We start from the raw sequence: 17,481 nt of genomic DNA, 5'->3' as shown, positions 1-17,481 counted from the left end.
CCCAACTGGAGCCGGGGGGGGGGGGCAGAATTTACCCTGGGGCTGCAGAACTGGCCAATGGCAGCATCTGAGAGAGAGAGATGGGGGTGGAGTGAGATTGCAGCACATGACTGGGTAGGTCCCACAGCTCCTGCCCCAGACACCCGCCACCCTTGAGTACAGGGAGCCCTGAGACTCCCCCCACTCCTCCATCCCCAGTGTGGGGAGCCCCCAGACCCCCCCATCTCCTCCATCCCCAGTTGGGGATCCCTGAGACACCCCCCACTCCTCCATCCCCAGTGAGGGGAGCTCCCAGACCCCCCCACTCCTCCATCTCCAGTGTGAGGAACCCCGAGACACCCCCCACTCTTCCATCCCCAGTGCGGGGAACTCCCAGCCCCCCCCAATCTCCTCCATCCCCAGTGTGGGGAGCCCCCAGACCTCCCACTCCTCCATCCCTAGTGTGGGGAGCCTGCAGACACCCCCCCACACTCTTCCATCCCCAGTGCGGGGAGCTCCCAGACCCCTCCTCTCCTACATCCCCAGTGTGGGGAGCTCCCAGACACCCCCCACCCAAAGCTTCCACTGGGGTCCTTCCCCCACCCGCTCCCCCCGACCCCTTCCTGTGTCAGGCCCAGCTCTGCACATGGACACGGTGCCACCCCACCCCCTTCAGCCTATGGACGCACACGGCGGGGACCCCCACACAGGGCGTGGGGTGGACGGTCACTGTGGGGGAAGGGGGCCCGTCTCCATCAGGCAAGGACTGCGAGATCTGCAAATGGGAAGGCCCCGGCTCTAGGTGCCCGGCCTCCCCACACCAGGCTGGGGGAGCCTGGCGGGTCCTCACAGTGCAGCTGCTCCTCAGTGTGTCCACCACCACCATAGCCACCGTAAGGATCACTGACGCCAGCCTCACCGCCACTGGGGCCTGGCTCCCTGCAGAGGATGAGCACAGCTGGCTCAGCAAGCCCCTCCCAATGCCCTCTGCAGACCCGCTCCCCGCGGGGTGTGGCCAGTGCACCCCAAACCCCACCCCAGGAGCCACACAGCAGCTCGGATGGCTGCAGCCGGGGAGGGCAGAGGGCCAAACGCAGCCATGGGACTGGGGAGCTGAGCGCACTGCGGGCTGGCTACAGACAGGACCCCGTGCCCGCACGGGGCCGTCCCTTCTCGTCTGTTGGGGGGATCACGGGCAGTTTGGACATGTCACCGAAATCCCCCCGCTCAATTCCTGCTGCAAGGGACGCCCTGGGGCACAGTACTATGGCAATGCCCTACAATCACCCACCTACCTGGGTCTTCGCCTGGACGATGCCACTGGAAAGGAGAAGGAGAACGTCACTATGAACCGCACACAGCCACATCCCTTCCCCCACCCAGCTGTGGCTGTGTTCGAACCCGCTGCCAGCCCCTCCTGCTCCCTCCCCTGCTAGGGGACGGCTGGCACCCCGAGCCAGAAGGCTCCACTGCCCATATGTGGGCACACGGTTTTCATCCCTGAGCCCCCCTTCACCAGTCTGTCTGTCCCCATTGTCCCTGGGCACCAGGACTCAGCCGTGGCTCCAGGGGGAGGGCTCAGCATGCCACCCAGAGCTAGCCACGCGCAGGCACCGGGAGCCCATCTCTGCCCCTCTCTCCTCCGAGCCCCGTCCCCACCCCCCGCCCTGTCACTTACCCCCGAGCAGCCCCAGCAGCCCCAGCAGCAGGGCGCAGGGCACCAAGATGCCCAGGATCAGGTACAGGTCCCAGGCTGGAAGAGAGCACCCAGGAGACAGGCAGTGAGATCCTTGCCCAGGAATGGCCTGGGGCCAGGACCACGCACAGACCCTGATATACAGGCCAGCTTGGGTGGTCCTGCGCGGACTCTCAGCCCTGAGAGGGTTGGCCAGAGCTGGCCCCAGGCCGCTAGCCTGCCCCAGCTGGGCTCACCACTAGAGGGCAATATCAGCCCACACAATGGGCTGAGGGGTCAGCCTCCCACTTGTGGAGAGGGGAATGGGACCTAGCAGTGAGCACAGGAGGGCTGGGAGCCAGGACTCCGGGGTTCAATTACTGGCTCCAACAGGGCAGTGCGGGGGCCGGGAGCCAGGACTCCTGGGTTCTCGCCCCAGCTCTGACAATGGCTGTGTTGCTCAATGCCTTTGCCCCTCAGTTTCCTCACTAAACATGGGTCATCGGCTGGGAATTAAGTTGCCCTCCCCCCCAGGGCCGGGGCAGACCCTCAGTGAGCATGAGGGGCTTTGGGGGCTGAGAGCATCCCTAGTGCTCAGGCGTGGGTACCTGGGATGGCAGGGTCGCCTCCGTCCTGGACAGGTTCAGAATCTAGGAACATTTGCAGTAAGGTTAGGAGGGACCCAGAAGGGCCAGGGCTGCGACACCTAGGAATAAATTGCCTAGGGAGGTTGTGGAATCTCCATCTCTGGAGATATTTAAGAGCAGGTTAGATAAATGTCTATCAGGGATGGTCTAGACAGTATTTGGTCCTGCCATGAGGGCAGGGGACTGGACTCGATGACCTCTCGAGGCCCCTTCCAGTCCTACAATCTATGAATCTATGTGGCCCCGGGTCCCACCTCTGGGGATGGAGCCAGACACCACCAGAGGGAGTGAAGGGAATCCCCAAACTGTGGGCCCCCAACCCTCCCCTGCCCCCTTACAGCCAGGCAGGGACCTTGGCAATAACAAGAGCCAGCAATGAACCTTGTCACTGGCTAGCAGGGCTGCCCCTTATCCCAGCCAGGCCCCACCCCTAATACCAGCCCTCTCTCCCCCCCCCAGCCCAGCCCCCAGGCCCCTCCCCTAATCCCAGCCCCTCAGCCCAGCGCCCAGGCCCCTCCCCTAATACCAGCCCTCTCTCCCCCAGCCCAGCCCCAGGCCCTCCCCTAATCCCAGCCCCTCAGCCCAGTGCCCAGGCCCCTCCCCTAATACCAGCCCCTCAGCCCAGCCCCAGACCCATCCCCTAATCCCAGCCCCTCAGCCCAGCGCCCAGGCCCGTCCCCTAATCCCAGCCCCTCAGCCCAGCCCCCAGGCCCAGCCCCTAATCCCAGCCCCTCAGCCCAGCGCCCAGGCCCGTCCCCTAATACCAGCCCCTCAGCCCAGCCCCCAGGCCCGTCCCCTAATCCCAGCCCCTCAGCCCAGCCCCCAGGCCCGTCCCCTAATCCCAGCCCCTCAGCCCAGCCCCCAGGTCGTTGGCAGCACCAGCCCTGGGCAGAATTTGGGAAGGGGCCAGCAGAGGCGACCAGTGGCTCCCACGGCTCTGTGTTGCTGAGCGCTGTAGGGCGTGGGGAGCAGGGACAGGGGCTCCTGGCTCTCCCTGGGTCCCCCAGGTTCACCAAACCCCTGTGTCCCAATATCTGGGTCCTGCGGTTCCCACCCTCTGCCTGCCCACAGCCCTCCCTGCCCCTCAGCCCCCTCCCTGCCTGGCAGTGCCCACTGGCCGGGGAGCTGACACTGACCCCCAGTGAGAGAGCCAGGGAGGGCCCAGGCTGCCCCCGGAGAAGCCGGCTCTGCCCCCAACCTGCACAGAATGAGCCAATTGCCTCCAGGGGAAGAGGCAGCAGCCGCCCGCCCTCCAGGTCTCTGGCACAGCAGCATCCCTCTGCCACCCCCAGCCTCGCCCAGCCACCCCTGAGAGCTGGCAGGGGGAGGGCCCTGTGCCACCCTAGGCTGACGGCAGGGACAATGCACCAAGCCTGAGTCGTGCCCGAGCCGGCACAGGGACTGCAGGGAAAGGGGCTGCCCCTCTGCCAGTTGGGGCTCCTGGCCCTGGAGCCTGCTAGAGCCGCCTCTCCAGGGCCACCCAGCCAGAGACGAGCTCCTGGGGGCGCTGCCCGGCCTGGGGGAGACTCCCGCTGGGACTAGTGGGTTTGCTCCCGTACCCCAGTGAGGAGAGAGCGTCCAGGTCCCCTCTGTGCCGAGCCGCAGGGCACAGGAGCCGTTACAGCCCCACATGCAGAGCGCGGGCTCAGCTCACACGGGCGCACCGGTCAGGCCTGGGGGCAGGGTCCATGGGGCTCAGCAGCAGCTGGCACAGAGCCGCGGGCCCTGCTAGTGAAAGGGCCCAGCCAGTCCAGGCAGCCACTGCTCAGCCAGGCGTTCAGGCACCACGGGATGCTCTGGGGAACCCTGGGCTGTTCTGGACTGTATCGGCCCAGCCAGCTCCCCTAGACACAGCAATGGGGGGTGGCAGAGAGTCCCTGCCCCACAGGAGGGGTGTGATGGGGCCTCCTGCCCAGACACCCCAGCTGCCCTCTGAGCTTGGCACAGCGACTGGTTCTTGTCCCAGCCGCGGGGTCAGGGTTGTCTCTGCCCAGCTGCTCTGGGTGGGGCAGGCCAGGGGCTCAGGGCCTCACCTGTCACACTCAGGGTCTTGGGGGTGCTCAGGTTGGAATTAACCAGCTCGTTATTGTCACCCCTGTGCTGGTACCAGCAGGAGAAATCCCCGGCGTCCCCCGGGCCGGAGACACGATGTGTGAAGTCGTACGAGAATCGCCCGGGGGTGATCGGTTGACTTGCAGCTTCCTGCCCGTCCTCGCAGAAGATAACGCGGGTCATGGGGGACTCTCCTGGGACCAGACACCGAAAAGTAACCGTGTCCCCAACATGGGCCAGGGACACGTTCAGAGAGAGCTGGGGAGCTGGCAGGGAGCCTGGGGGGAGAAACAGGGGTGAGAGCCTGGCCAGCGAGCTACAGAGAAACCAGAGTCAGACTAGTATCTCGGGTGCAGCTGGTGTAGACGCACCCGGCCTAGCTAGCTCCCATAGCACAGAGTGCGCGTCCAGACAGGCGAGCCTGGGGCGCACTTACCAGGGACCGGGGACCCGAGCTAGCTGGCTCAGGTACGTTTACATGAGCTGCAATCACTGCACACAACTGCAGAATAGACAGACCCAAAGCAGCTGTCGGGAAGGGGGGCAGATCCTCGGGTGGAGGGGCATAAACCACATCGGGGGGCAGATGGGGAGACCTTGAACAGGGGGAGGGGAAGAGACCACATGGCGGGATGATGGGGAGACCCCAAATGTGGGGGAGGGGCAGAGACCACATGCGGGGCGATGGGGAGACCTCGAAAGTGGGGAGGGGAGAATCTCAGCCTCCCCATGACAACATCAATGAGTGTCTGGCTAGTTTTGAAGCCAATCGCAGGATTTCAGGGCCTCTCTCCTGCCCTGTGAGTGCCCTGGGGCTGATGACAAGACGTATGCTGATAGGGGGCTGCCCTGGTGGGGACCAGCAGGTAGATCCCCTGGTTGGGGAGGGGGACCCCCACACACAGCATGGGGCCCAGGGGATTTCCCAGCAGGGCAGAGCATCTGAGCCAGACACCGATTCCCAAATCGGGGGGCGGGGGAGGTTTCCCCTCTGGAGTGGGGTGCAGGGTCACTGCGGGGCGGGGGGGGGGGTATCGGGTTCCCTTTCCCTGGTCTGGCAGGGTCACCAAAGTTCATGAACCCACCTAAGTCTAGCAGTGTTTGGGGTTCCCTTGCAGCTCCAGCTCCCGGAGCCCTGGGATCTGGGCTGTCCCTGCTTTTGGTTAAACAAAGTCAGGTCCCAGCCCTGGGGTTTGGGAAGAGAAGCTGGAAGCAGGGGCCCCAGGAGGCTCTGGTTCCGGGAGAGCGGAAGGATCCCATCCTGCTTCTCATTGGCCACGGACCCTGGGGCCCCCGCGCTCGACATCCTGCCGAGATGGGTTGGCCTTTCTATGGCCTGCTGGGGAACTCACCCTCCGGGCGGCAGGACTCCTGGCTGGTGACCTGCAGAGCCGGGGCTGGAAGAGAGAGCAGACAGCAGTGACGGGGATAGGGCACAGTGAGAGCTACCATGCAGCCAACTTGCTGCATCTGAGCACCAAGCAAGGGGTCCCTGTGTAAACAGCCCCTGTGCCCCACCCCAGAGGTGGCTGCATCTTAGACCCGGGTGAGGGTTCCCTGTATAAACTGCCTCTGTGCCCCATCCCAGAGGCAGGTGCATCTCAGCACTAGTCAAGAAGTCCCTGTATAACCAACACCCATGCCCTGTCTCAGACGTGGCCACATCTCAGTGCTGGAGGAAGAGTCCCTGTATAAATACTGCCTGTGCCCCACCCCAGAGGCAGTTGCTTCTTGGTGCTCGTTGAGGGGGTCCCTGTATAACCATCCCCCACGCCCCACCCCAGAAGCAGCCGCATCTCAGCACCAGACAAGGGGCCCCTGGATAAACAGACTCCATCACAGAGGGTTGCTGGAGCAGGCCCAGAGTCCCAGCAGTTAATTGGAGCTGCTTGTCAAGTGGGGATTTTTGCCGAGTCCCACAGGCGACGGAACGATTCCCCCAGACTAGAGCCAGGCGTGTGCGCCGCGCAGCTCCGCTGGGCCTGGCTACCACTGGTCATAGACACGCCCCATCCCCCCAGCAGCCCTGAGCTCCCAGCCAGACTCAGGGTGCTCAGCCCAGCTCCGTCTGGTTTCTCACTGCACAGCAGCTGGTTTCAGCCTCTTGCGTTTTTAGCACGGTTCTGGGGACGGTAACCCTGGCTCTGTAGCTGCTTCCTCGTTCCCTGGTGCTTGGTGTCCCCACAGCACTGCTAGGTATTAATACAAGATGCATGGCCACCACGGGCGTCTACACCGCGAGGGAGCCGCTCTCAGTTCCTGCACACGTTGCCTTGTGTAGCAGCACCACACACTGTGTCATAGCCAGGGAGGGGAGAACGGCGCGGCCAGAGGCTGCACACTTCTCCAACCCGCCCCCCCCCCGGCTCCAGCACACAGTCATTGCATTACTCTAGCTATCCAAGAGACAAGGTGGGGGAGGTCGTATCTTGTAGTGGACCAACTTCTGCTGGGGAGAGAGACAAGCTTTCGGGCCCCACAGAGCTCTTCTGCAGGGCTGGGACAGGAACTGAGTGTCGCAGCTAAACGCAAGGTGCAGCAGATTGTGTCGCAGAAGGAGACACACCAATTGTAAGGGACCATGCGGGGTGAAGTGCCCCGTTAACACCCTGCAGTCATTGGACAAAAAGTGGGTTATGGAATAAGATTGTTGGAATAAGCCATAAATCCAGTGTCTTTATGAAGACCATGATTTCTGGAGCCTAGCAAAGTCGGCTTCATAACTTTTGGTCCCATGACTGGAGGGGTGTTAATGGGCCAAGTAACCTCAAATGGTCCCTGGCAACCTGGGTTAACTCTTTATGGTAAACAATCTGCTCCACCTTGTATTTAGCTGTGACGCTGGGAGTACATTTCCCAGCCCTGAAGGAGAGCTCTGTAAGCGCGAATCCTGGTCTCTCTCACCAATAGACACTGGTCCAGTCAAAGACATTACCTCACCCACCTCATCTCGCTAATATCCTGGGATCCACATGGCTACAACTACACTGCAAACATCTATCTATCTATCCCCATACACCCCCTCTACCTAATCTATCTATCTCCCCAGTCACCTCCTCTATTTATCTCACCCCACACACTCCCCCCTTTGCTCTCTCTCCCCAGGCAGAGTAGGGTACATGGATGTTTCCCATCACTCCAACTCCCCCAGGTTCTCCCACACATACATGGAGAACTCACACACACAGACATGCAGGGACACGCAGGGATTCACAGGCACTCACTCTCACACACACACACAGGGACATGCACACACATGCAGGGACACACAAACGTGCACACACGGGCGTGCACACACACAGTGTACACACACAGGGACACACACACACACACACACGGAGACACAAAGATGCACACAGACACAGGGACACACACACAGGGACATGCATACACAGAGTGTACACACAAATACAGGGACACAAACACACACAGGGACACACGGACACACACAGGGACATGCGCACACACACACATATGCAGGGATGCAAACATACACACACACGGACATGCACGCACAGACAGTGTACACACAGACACACATACACAAACACGCAGGGACACTCACACGGGGACACGCACACACAGTGTACACACAACACACATACACAAACACACACGGACACGCACAGCTCCCCCGATCCCTGTGAAGGTGCGCGTTGGCTGCACACTCACCGAGCAGACACAGCCAGAGACTGAGCGCCATCGGGGGATCCTGTGAGGTGTCTGTGCCGGGGGGCTGAGGCAGAAGTGAAGCTCCCGTGTCTGTGCGTGACTGGGACTTCTTCTCCTTTCCGCACCAGGGGTGGGAGCATCTTGTCCTGTCCTCCCCCCGTCCCCCGCTCTCTGCCATGAGGCCCCGGCCAGCAGAGGAGAGTGTGAAACCCCCAGTCCCTTCCGTGCTGCCCTCCTGCCCCCACCTGCATTGCTGCTCCCCGGACAGGCCAGGCTGTGTGCCAGAGAGCAGGGGGCAGCCTGGGGCCAAGGGACGTCTCTGACAGCTCCGCTCTAGCTGGGCCGCGAGAGACGGGCCGGGGGCAGGGAGCACTGGGGGGGTTCTCAGGCCTGGGTGCTGTAGGGGGATGGCCTGGACGGACCCAACGATCCCTGCTGGCCTTGGGATCTACGACACTGAGCTCCTCAGGGACGCAGTGCAGTCAAAGCCCCCTGCGAAAGCAGATTGAAGGCCACTGAAAACTGGGGGGCAAACAACCCCTGTGCCCCACCCCAGCGGCAGCTGCATCCCAGCAATCCCACAGGTTTCCTACAGGGTGCAATGCCTGTAGAAGCAGCTGAGTATGGAGAGTCCCCTCTGGCCTGGGGCGCCTTTGTGTGACCCTTGTAAGGCCACCTACACCTGTGACCCGTCCCGTTGCTGTGAGGCGGCTGCCCCCCCCCCAAATCTGGCAGCTTCTTTCTCCATGGCAACCTGAGCACCCAATGTCCCCAATTGCTCCACTCCCTGCAGAGCCCCCCATAGACTAAGCCAGTGACCCTAGAGCCCCCATACCCCAGCCAGAGTTTCCCTCTCGCCCCCCCCCTCCCCCGGCCCCAGAACATGAGCCAGTGAATCTCAGGGAACCAACCCAGAGCTCCTGGGCCATTGACCCCAGAGCATCCAGCCCCTCCCGGAATGTAGCAGCCCATTGCATTGAGCCCCCCAGCCTGCGTCAACAGACTCGGGCTCAGTGGGGCTCATCCTGTGGCATTCGAATAGCTGTGGAGCCAGAGCTTTGACACTGTGGGTCGGACTGGAGCTGGTGCTCTGAATCCCCCGACTCCCCCTCTTCCTGGGCTCCAGAGTCTGAGCTCCAGCCCAAGCTCCAATGTCTACAGTTATTTCTTGTGCCGAGAGTGAGTCCTACATGCTGGTAGGCCTGAACTGACCTGAGTGTTTAAACACATGTGGGGAGGCTCATTCCTTGGAAGACAGGATTAGGGAGGTAAACAAGTCATCGGGCTGAAGACAGGACATTTGTGCGACATAAAGGTAAGTCACTAGGTCAGCAGGCTAAAAGACAGGATGTGTGAGCCAGCTAAGATAAGAGGGAGAACACCCCGGGAACCATTTACTACAAACAAGATTACAATGGACAAGCTGAGTTAGGGGTGTAGAGATGAGGTGAAGACAAGCGTGGACAATGCGTGGACAGGTCATGCAGCACAGGGATGTCCCTGCAAAGTAACCAAGCCAATACCAAATTGGGGATCCCAAGCCAATCCCAAAATGTGCGATGTGGTGTACAATAAATGCGATGAGATGTGCCGTGTATATGAAGGGAGAGGGTTTCTGCGTCACCTTGGAGCCGTGAAGTGCCCTGCATATACCCACCTGCATTTGACTCTGATCAACCAAGTGGCACTGCCACATGCCAAACAAAGATCCCCGAGGGACGAAGGCTGGAGTCGAACTGAGGTCTCAGGACACTGAGTAGAAAGAGGTCTTGGAGGGAATCCCAATGCCAAGAGCCCGAGGCTGTGGGTCCAGCCTGGGAAGCTCACTGCTGCGGGCTGCGTAGACATATCCGGAGCACACCTGGCCCAGCTAGTGTCAGACAGGGAAGCAGGACTCAAGCCCGTGATCTGGTTCAGGGCGGAGATGGGAGGGGTCATTCCTGCAGCTCCCATTTGGGCGCTGAATAACGATGGGGTGTGGTGACCTTGGCATGATCCGTAACTCAGAACACAAGAGAGAAATTGACCCACAGCAAGAATGGGACCCACAGACCCTGCACAGAGTCCACAGGGACAGGTCTGGAACTCCCCTCTCCCAGAGACACTCCTGCCCCCCCCACATCACCCCCACACAGTGACACACACACACGTGCCCAGTGACCTGCACACAGTAACACCACATAGCTACACTCAGGTGCATGTGATGTAGTGAAAACTGCATTCAAATTGTGGCTGTCGCTGTATATTTGAGAGTTTTTTTCCTGGTCCTGCTGGAAGAGTGGATCTGGCTCTGCAGAGAGCAGCCTAGACAAGGTGGGGTGAGTTGGGTCTCTCTGCCACAGGGAGCAGCCTGCTTTGTCTCATTCTGTTCCACTGTTCTGGATACTAAGACAGAAAGCCATGTTATGCTGCCACCTTCCAGCCAGAGTTGTTCTGTTTGCTCTAATGCCTCTGTGTGTGCCGTGACCATAACAGTACCCTTGGCTCACACACTCCGAGTTACCCACACAAAACCAGAGCGGAACTGCTGGGGGCAGGGAGACTGATGCAATTAAGCACTTCAGAGCTACTGCCCGGATCTGAAAACTTAGCTTGAGCCTGAGACATAGACGTGTGATCAAGTTGGGGATTTGTATAGTGTTTTATGTGAAGAGCATGTGCGCGCCTCAGTTTCCCTGTGTGCTGCATGTGTAACGAGGTGGTGGGGGAGAGTTTGTTGTTGCAGAGGACCAGAAGTGACCTCACTTAGCAGCTGGGACTCCCGGACAACGGCCTGAAGATGGGGAACCCTAACAACTGGTGACCTGGAGACTAAGAGAGACAAAGAGGCCCACCCCAGCTTGGCAGTCAGCCGGTTCTGGCCAGTGAGAGGACAATGGGCTGAGGAGAGAGGACCCTGGTGACCTGACCAACCAGTTCTAGCCAGAGGGGAACAAAGGACTGAAGAGAGAGCGGGCCCCAGCGACCTGTTTACCTGGGATGGAAGACAAAGGACAGGGGAGGAGCTGTTGGGGCCTCCTGACATCCAATGCCCAGCTGGAAAGTGCAGGGTCTCTGGCCTTGAGAGAGCGAGAGCAGGCAGAGCTTACCTGGATGGCAGATGACAGAACAAGAAGCAACGGTCTCAAGTTGCAGTAGGGGAGGTCTAGGTTGGATATTAGGAAACACTATTTCACTCGGAGGATGGTGAAGCACTGGAATGGGTTACCTAGGGAGGTGGTGGAATCTCCATCCTTAGAGGTTTTTAAGGCCCAGCTTGGCAAAGCCCTGGCTGGGATGATTTAGTTGGTGTTGGTCCTGCTTTGAGCAGGGGGTTGGACTAGATACCTCCTGAGGTCTCTTCCAACCCTAATCTTCTATCATTCTATGATGCAGGGGAAACGATTCCAGGGTGTATGCAAAACCTCAGGCCTCACCTACAAGGAGGTCGCCAACCTGCTGGGGGAATATCGCTGCAAGTGGGGAAAGGGCACAGGGGCCACTACTGTCGAGGATGTGTATAACCTGGTGGGGTTGAGGCAGCTGTATGACATCTGCCCTCCAGACCTCCTGGCCAATCCCCCTCATGGGACTTGAGGGACCTGAAATGTAATTACTGTGGCTAGAAAGGACCGAAGGTGGTGTCATGCCCAAAGACACAGGAAATGTTCACCCAAAAGAACCCTCGAAGGGTTAACAGGCAAAGGGGAGACAGCCTGTGACACAAGCTGACAGAGTGAGCTGGGAACCCGTCACCCAGCCAGTGCCTGGGGCAGAACTGGACAGAGGAAGGCAAACGGGCTTCCCCTCCAAGCCCTGCAGATATGTCTGCTTGTGACTCCTGGCCTCAGGCCCCTCTGATCCCAAGTGGGAGCGGCAGGTCGGGAGCAGTGGGGAGACATTCATGGAGTGAAGCGATTCTGGGACCCAGACTCTTGTGGGTGTGATGGAACCTCACCAGCTGCTGAGGGGCCGTGTAACTTGGGGGAAGGCTCCCAGATGGCAGACATTCACCTGGGGTTCCTGTACAGACAGGAAGAATCGGGGTGCAGGGCTGTTAGCTGGGGTCCTTCAGCACATGAGCTTTGATGTACACTTGGGAAGTGACTGTGTCTCTTTAAGACAGGATCCAGACCCCCTGCCAAAATGTCCAAAGAGCTGAACCCAGAGATCAGAAGGCGGAGAGGGCAGGAGCCAGTGAGCATGTGAATGGCCCATAAATGTCCCGGCCGGCCGTAGGGAGGGGGGTTTTCCCCCCGCCCCATCCCCCAGCGAGTAGCACAAGGGAAGAACTGCGAAGCTCCGGTTACCTGCCTGTCTGTAGCCAGCCCCTGGAGCCGAGTGGGACAACAGCCCTGCACAGGGGAGAGGTGACTCACACTGGCTCTGATGCCGCAACCAAAGCAGTGGGCTCGCTCCCTACCCTCACTGGGACATGGGTGCTGGGGGTGCTCAGACCCCCAATCAAGCTCCTGTAGCGAGAACATGTCTGAATGGGGCCCCCAAAGAGTTTGGGGTGCCTGATAAGCTACCTGCAGAGGTGCTGATGGGAGATGGACTGAAGAGCTGGCCAGACGGTGCCCTGGTCCTTGCCTGTGGCTGAGATCAGGGAGGGCCACTTGGCCTGGCACCGGCAATCCACACATCAGGGGGGTGTGGAGCCTCTAATGGGGGCAAGTGAGTTGCCAGGGTGTAACGATGCAGCTTCTGGTGGGACACAACTGAGAGCATCAATTCAGGACAAATTGCTTAGAGCAGGGCAGTCACAGCCCAAGGCTGGGGGTCCTTCACTACTAAGGCAAACCAAACCAGACAGACAGAGAGGACTTCGGTTTTACCCCACTGGCTAACCAGAAGTCATATCAACAATTTCCTCAGATACTCCAGTTCCCTTGTATCACCGCCAGCACCATTTATGGGGATTAGTTGTGGGGATTGGTTATGAAAAACAATACCCCAGCAAAAGAAAAAAGGTTCTCCTGATCTCCAGCCCCGGGTCATTATACAAGTCATTATACAAGTCAGATCGTACCCACAAATCACACTATTGCCAATCCTTTAGAATCTAAAATGTAAAAGTTTATTTTTAAAAAGAAAGAAATATAGATGAGAGTTAAAATTGGTTAAATGGAATCAATTACATACAGTAATGGCAAAGTTCTTGGTTCAGGCTTGTAGCAGTGATGGAATAAACTGCAGGCTCAAATCAAGTCTCTGGAGTACATCCACAGCTGGGATGGGTCATTCAGTCCTTTGTTTAGAGCTTCAGTTTGTAGCAAAGTTCCTCCAGAGGTAAGAAGCAGGACTGAAGACAAAATGGAGATGATGCAGCTGCCTTTTTATAGTTCTTTTGCCATGTGGCTTGTGCTTCCTTTGTTCCAAACACAAGCTGCCCAGAACATGGCATGGAAAAACCTCAGCGTTCTGTCCATAGGCATGTCCCCTCCTGCCTTGCTGAGTCACAAGGTGTATCAGCCTTCTCTCAATGGGTCAGTTGTGTAGCTGATGGTCCTTAATGGGCCATCAAGAAGGCTAGGCAGTGCTGATGCCAAATTGTCTGGGGTGTCACCCAGAAGCACAGCACAAGTTTGAAATACAGACAGTACAGAGCCAATATTTATAACTTCAAATACAAAAATGATACATGCATACAGACAGCATAATCATCACCAGCAAATCACAACCTCTTCATAGACCCCTTTGTACCAGATTTGGTGCCACTATAGGACCTTGGTTACAACAATGGTCTATATGGTCACAGTTTGTGTCAATAGCGTCACACAGGGACAGGGCTTAACAGGCTGGGACCAAGGCCTTGTCCCGAGGTTGGAAAACTAATGCACAGCAATGAGGACTGGGCCCTGAACCCAGCAGCTGAATTCTAGACCGAGCCGCAGAAGGATCCCTCCTGGAAGAAGTGCTGTTGCAAGATCCTGGGAAACGATCCAGGTGACAGAAGGGACCAGGTACCAGGAAAGGGCTCCCTGAGGGAAAACTGAACTTGGGGGCTCAGAGGGTGTCTGGTGGTCCCCTAGAAGTACCACTGGGGGGATGTCCCTTCTTCTAAACATCAGAGGGTTCAGCGCACCCGGCGAGAGCTGATGCAGAATGTTTACTGCCCTGGAAATTCACAGGGGTCCACCCTTTTGAGTTGGTGTATGTATACAGGGACTGCTGTCCCCTTATAACAACTCAGTGGGGGTGTTTTGGTTGGCCAGAGGGGTCCCGTCCTCCGTGTGGGCTGGAATTGCTTGGGTCAGACAGAGTGAGGCTGAGCTAAGGAGCCCAAGCTGAGCTGGGGATCAGAGCCGTGTCAGATCCAGAGGGGCCAGAGAAGCAGCCCAGGAAGCAGGTCAGTGCTGGGAGCAGAGTCACCGAAGCGGCCCATAAAGGCCAGAAAGGGTAAAATGAGGATGGCAGAGGTGTCGTACCTGGGCCACAAGGTGGGAAGCAGCTGTCTAAAGCCAGAGCCTGCCGAGGTGAAGGTAACCAGAGATTGGCCCATTCCTCAATCCAAGACACAGGCCCAAGCCTCTAATGGGATGGCAGGGCACCACGGAAGGTTTGTACCCCACTTTAGCTCCCATTACGAAGATTGATAAATTGGACAAGCCAGACAAGGTGGTCTGGACCGAGCAGTGCCGGGGGGGGTGCTCTGTGCACTGAAGGAGGCGCTAACCCAGGGGCTGGGGCTGGTAAACCCAGACTTTGACAAACCCTTTATGGTGTTCAGCGACACACCCTCAGACGCAGGGCTGGGCGCAGTGCTGATGCAGGCCAATCCGGAGGCCAATCCATTGCGTACCTGAGCAAGAAGCTGCTCCTCCGGGAGCAGAACTACGCGGCCATAGAGCAGGAATGCCTGGCCCTGGGATGTCGCATCTATTTGGGCGACGCTTTATGGTGTACACTGACCACTCGCCCCTGACATGGCTGCACCGGATGAAAGGGGCTAATGCCAAACTCCAAGGGTGGAGTCTGATCTGCCAGGATGATCAGACCGGGGTGTCCATGTTAAGAGGAGCGCGACTGTTATAGCCGATGCTGTGTCCCGGAGAAGGGGGCCTGAACTTCCCCAGGTCACCGGCTGGAGTGACCCCGCTCAGTTCAGACTTGAACTGGGGAGAGAGGTGACGAAGTTGGGGATTTTTGTAGTGTTTTACATGAATAGTGTGTGCGTGCCTCAGTTTCCCTGTGAGCTGCATATTTAACAAGGGGGTGGGAGAGAGTTTGTTCTTGCAGAGGACCAGGTGTGATCTCGCTTAGCAGCCAAGTCCAGGACCATCCTTAGGCATATGCAGCATACGCAGCTGCGTAAGGCACCATGAAATTTGGGGCACCAAATTGCCCCAAATTTCATAGTGCCCTAGGCAGCTGCATGCTGCATATGCGGTGGCACCAGCCCCAGTGACCAGCCCTATCCCTCGGCTGGCTTCCCCTGCAAGAGGCAGGACCGTCCCTGGGGGTGGGTGGGGCCCCAGAAAACTCCCTCCGCCCTGCCTCTTACCCTTCCCCCCTGCTCCGCCCCCAGCCTGCCCCCATTCCACCTCTTCCCCCAGCAACCCCACATGCACCGGCAGCGGCGGGAAGCAGAGCAACCCAGCCCCAGCCCGCGCTACTCAGGGCCGCCCGGGGAGGCAAGTGGGGTAATTTGCCCCAGGCCCCGGGCTCTGCAGGGGCCCCCACGAGAATATAGTATTCTATAGTATTGCAACTTTTTTTTTATGGAAGGGGCCCCCGAAATTGCTTTTCCCCAGGCCCCCTGAATCTTCTGGGTGGCCCTGGCTCTGCTCCACCATCTCCCAGCCACAGCGCTCTGCTTCCCACCGCCGGTGAGTGTGGGGAAAGGATCGCTCCCCCCACGCTCACTGGCAGCAGGAAGTAGAGCACTGCAGCTGGGAGCTGAGGAGTAGAGCAAGCTGGGCTGCTCCGCTTCCCACCGGTGAGTGAGTGAGTGAGTGAGTGAGTGTGTGTGTGTGTGTGTGTGTGTGTGTGTGTGTGTGTGTGTGTGTGGGCGGGGGGGATCCCTTCCCTTCCCTTCCCTTCCCTTCCCCCAAGCCCCTTCCCCCAAGCGACATGGCTGGGGACAGGGCGAGGGAAGTGGAGCAGGCTGCTCCCGGCCCCCTGCTAATCTCCCGGGCCACTCTGGGCCTGTGGGGCCCCCAAAAGTGGCCCCCACAGTCCTGCCTCCCAGACCTGGTGGGGGGGAAGCCTGGGGCCCCACACAGCACCCCCATGGGGAGGGGGCTGTGTAGGGCACCCAAATGGCTAGGGATGGCCCTGGCCGGGACCCCCAGACAACGGCCTGGGATGCAGAACCCAAACAACTGGTGACCTGGAGACTAAGAGGCCCACCCCAGCTTGGCAGTCAGCCGGCTCTGGACAGTGGGAAGACAATGGGCTGAGGAGGGAGGATCCCAGTGATCCAGTCAACCATTATCTTCCCTCCTCTCCTCCTTACGAGGACATAGAGCATCTCCATTAATAGATATTCCCCTAAGGGATGTCTCTGTCTGAACCATGTGCTCCTCCGCACCTGTTAGCTTTCCCCCAGCCCCTAGTTTAAAAACTGCTCTACGACCTTTTTAATGTTACGTGCCAGCAATCTGGTTCCATTTTGGTTTAGGTGGAGCCCATCCTTCCTGTAGACATTCCCAAAAGTTTCCCCAGTTCCTAATAAATCTAAACCCCTCCTCCCTACACCATCGTCTCATCCATGCATTGAGACCCTGCAGTTCTACCTGTCTAACTGGCCCCGCATGTGGAACTGGGAGCATTTCAGAGAATGCTACCATGGGGGTCCTGGACTTAAATCTCTTACCTAGCAGCCTAAATGTGGCCTCCAGGATCTCTCTCCTATCCTTCCCTAGCTCATTGGTACCTACATGTACCATGACCACCAGCTCCTTCCCAGCACTACACATAAGTCTATCTAGGTGTCTCGAGAGATCCGCAACCTTCGCAGCAGGCAGGCAAGTCACCATACGGTTCTCCTGGTCATCACAAACCCAGCTATCTATGTTTCTAATGATTGAATCGCCCATTACTAATACCTGTCTTTTCCTAATAACTGGAGTTCTCTCCCCCGGAGAGGTAACCTCAGTGCGAGAGGATACCACATCATCATCTGGAAGGAGGGTCTCAACTATGGGATTGTTTCCCTCTGCTCCAGTTGGATGTACTTCTTCCCTGAGACTTTCATCCTCCTCAACAGCAGAGAGGCTGTCAGACCAGGGGTGGGACCGTTCTACTGTGTCCCAGAAAGTCTCCACTATGTGCCTCTCTGTCTCCCTTAGCTCCGCCAGTTCGGTCACTCTGGTCTCCAAAGCCCATACGTGGTCTCTGAGGGCCAGGAGCTCCTTGCACCGAATGCAAACATACGCCACCCGCCCATAGGGCAGGTAATCATACATTCTGCTGCACTGGGTGCAATAAACTGGGTAGCCCCCACTCTGTTGCTGGACTTCTGCCTGCTTT

Source organism: Mauremys reevesii, linkage group 22 (assembly GCF_016161935.1).
Source record: "Mauremys reevesii isolate NIE-2019 linkage group 22, ASM1616193v1, whole genome shotgun sequence".
Classification (NCBI taxonomy): Eukaryota; Metazoa; Chordata; order Testudines; family Geoemydidae; genus Mauremys; species Mauremys reevesii.
This window is presented reverse-complemented; position numbering follows the sequence as displayed.